The sequence below is a fragment of the Choloepus didactylus genome, chromosome 10 (genome assembly GCF_015220235.1).
Source record: "Choloepus didactylus isolate mChoDid1 chromosome 10, mChoDid1.pri, whole genome shotgun sequence".
Lineage (NCBI taxonomy): Eukaryota > Metazoa > Chordata > Mammalia > Pilosa > Megalonychidae > Choloepus > Choloepus didactylus.
Window position 1 is genome coordinate 3,588,051 of NC_051316.1, and position 3,337 is coordinate 3,591,387.

At 36.1% G+C, this 3,337-nt stretch overlaps 1 pseudogene; it reads left to right on the forward strand.

Moving 5' to 3' along the window:
- The first annotated feature begins 2,645 nt into the window (after window positions 1-2,645).
- LOC119505163 lies at window positions 2,646-3,124 on the forward strand (annotated as a pseudogene).
- Window positions 3,125-3,337: the final 213 nt, after the last annotated feature.

The window sequence follows — 3,337 nt, forward strand, 5'->3', positions numbered from 1 at the left end:
TAATGTTCCTGTGGAATCAATTTGCAAGTATTTTGTTGATTATTTTTGCATCTATATTCATTAGGGAGATAGACCTGTGGTTTTCCTTTCTTGTAGTATCTTTATCTGATTTTGTTCTTAGAGTAATATTAGTTTCATAAAATAAGATAGGTAGTGTTACATTTCCTTCACCTTTTGAAAGAATTTGAACAGGAATGATGTCAGTTCTTTCTGGAAATGTTGAGAAAATCCCCCTGTGAATCCATCTGTCTATGGGCATTTCTTTTTAGGAAGCTATTTGATGAATGATTGGATCTCTTTACTTTTAATTGGTTTGCTGTGGTCTTCTGTTTCCTCTGGGGTCAATATGGCTGTACATTTGTTTCCAGAGAATCATCCATTTCCCCAAAATTGTCTAGTTTGTTGGCATACATTTGTTCATATTATTTTCTTATGGATTTTAAATTTCTTCAGGATCCCCAGAAATGTCACCTATCTCATTTCTGATTTTGTTTATTTGGATCTTCTCTGTTTCTGATTTTATCAGTCTAATGCTACCAATAATGTGAACATTGAAAAATGTAAAATAAATGGTTCATAATGTAGAATGTAGGGGAACTAGCAATAGAGAGCAACAAATGAAGGGGGAATGATAACCCAATAAGAACAGATAAGCTATCATGGGTAAATTAAAATGTTCTGGGAATGCCTAAGAATGACTATGGTTTGTTAATTTCTGGTGGGTATGATAGGAACAAGTTCACAGAAATGTTGCTATGGTAGTTTATTTTCTTGGGGTAGAGTAGGAATATGTTGGAAATAAAGTAGTTATTTTAGGTTAGTTGTCTTTTTCTTACTCCCTTTTTATGGTTTGTTTGAAATTTTTTTTCTGTGTTTTTTAAATTTTTTTTGATATGGTTAACAGTTAATTAACAAGAGTTATTTAAAAAACAAAGCAATGAAAAAAAATATGCACAGCCTCCCTGAGGAGCTGGTGGAGATTGTAGGGGTGTTGGGTTTCCCCACCTTGATGGTTGCTTATGTGCTTACAGACATAGGAGACTGGTGGTTTGATGGGCTGAGCCCTCTACCAGAGAGGCTAGGCCTACCTATAATTGTGCCTAAGAATCTCCTCCTGAATGCCTCTTTGTTGCTCAGATGTGGCCCTCTCTCTCTAGCTAATCCAACTTGCATGTAAACTCACTGCCATGTCCCCTACATGGGATCTGACAGCCATGGGACTAAATCTCTCTGGCAAGGTGGAATATGACTCCCAAGGAGGAATCTAGACCCAGCATTGTGAGATCAATAGCATCTTCTAGACCAAAGGTGAGATGTAAAAGGAAATGAAATAAGCTTCAGTAGCAGAGAGATTCCAAAAGGAGCTGAGAGGTCACTCTGTTGGGCACTCTTATGCACCATATAGATAACCATTTTTAGGTTCTAGTGAACTGGAATAGCTAGCAGTAAATACCTGAAACTATCAAACTACAACCCAGAACCCTTGAATCCTGAAGACAATTGTATAAAAATGTAGCCTATGAGGGGTGACAATGTGATTGGAAAGGCATATGGACCACACTCCCCTTTTTCCAGTGTGTGGATGGATGAGTAGAATAATGGGGGCAAAAAAAAGGCACCCACTGTTCTTTTTACTTTATTTGTTCTTTTTCACTTTAATTTTTATACTTATTATTTTTGTGTGTGTGGTAATGAAAATGTTCAAAAATTAACATTGGTGATGAACACATAACCATGTAATGATTCTGTGAACAACTGAATGTAATCTTTGTATGACTGCATGGTATGTGAATATATCTCCATAAAACTGAAATGAAAAAAGATGCTAATGGAAAGCCATCAAGTCAAAGTGGACTGGTGCAATGGATTACCTGGTTTAAGTCACACAATAAAGCATTCAAGAGAAAGTGGAAGTTTATTTCATTGGTATTAGAGAGGATATTGAAATTACTGTAAAACAAGGTATTCTTAAGGTCACAAGGTAGCATAAACCCCCAGGCAGGACACAGACACAGAGTAGATAAAGTGAACCCTGTACTTCAAATTTGCCTTTGGTTAATCTTGATAGGAGGGTTAATCTCTGAAGGATGGCACCAGTAAGAGTCATTTGGCAAAGACTGCAAAAATGATTTCTGACATTTGTTTGTATGTTTTACTTAATTCCTAGCACTGAAGGAAATCTCAATTATATCAGTAACTGGATAAAATCTTAAAGAATAGATAAACCATGGAGAAAATCCCAAAGATCATGTTATGAAAATATTGAAAAGTATATTGTGGTAATAGTGTTTGTGGATGCTGGGGTAGCTTGCAGGTAATTTGTCAGTGCTCTTGGGCTTTGACCATACCTTTTCTCTCCCTGGAATGGGAGGGAGGCTTCAATGTCAAGTACGATCTGCTGCCATCAGAGTTCCAAAGTTGAAGTTGCTAGGAGTTCCCTCATACTTTTGTGCAGAGGAAACTCAGATGTTTACCTCAGCTCTTAGACTGAACTTAGCAGATTGGCCCATGAAAACTTCTGCATTCAGGGAAAAGAAAGTATCTGTCCGAAAACAATGGTCATGGGCTTGGCAACAAGAAAGAGGATGGGTAGTGGAAATTCTGCAATCTGAAAAGCAGACTGATACATAGCAAAGATCCTGATAATGGGTAATGGAGAGAGGTATAACATTGCAGTTTGTCAATCTAGAAATGCTAGTGTAAACCAAAAACAGCTTAATAGACAGAAGACCAAGGACTAGAATTCTCAGATGAAGGTTGTTCATAACAAGAAACAAAGAAGACATGGTTTTTACACATCAACAGCTACATGTTAGTCAATGCACATTAGAGGGAAGAAAAAAACTACATCTTCCAAATATTTAGAATTGGAACTCTGGCTTATCAAGTTCCAGCTTAATTTTTAAAGTCTGAAACTAGTCAGAAGTATGCTGGATCCAAATTTTGTAAGCCACCATCACCAAGGGTTCTTCCTAAACCACCAAGCCAGTGAATTCCTGATTCCTTTATTCCTTCTAAGGAAATATTAACATTTCAACTTAGAAGCTTACTTAAACAACAGATACAAATTAGTAAAGCACTAAATTTAAACATCACATTTAAGAGTAGTTCTCAGGTGGTCTGAAACTAATTCATTATTGAATTAATCTATTTGCATAAAACTGCTAATGTAGAAAATATGATTAGAGTTCATCAAAATTGTTTTGGATTGTGGGTACATACAATGTTTTATATTTCATCTAGGTTGTCTAATTTGTTAGGATACAGTTGCTCATTATGTCCAATCTTTATCCCTTTTTATCTCTTCAGAGTCAGTTATTATGTCCCTTCCAATTTC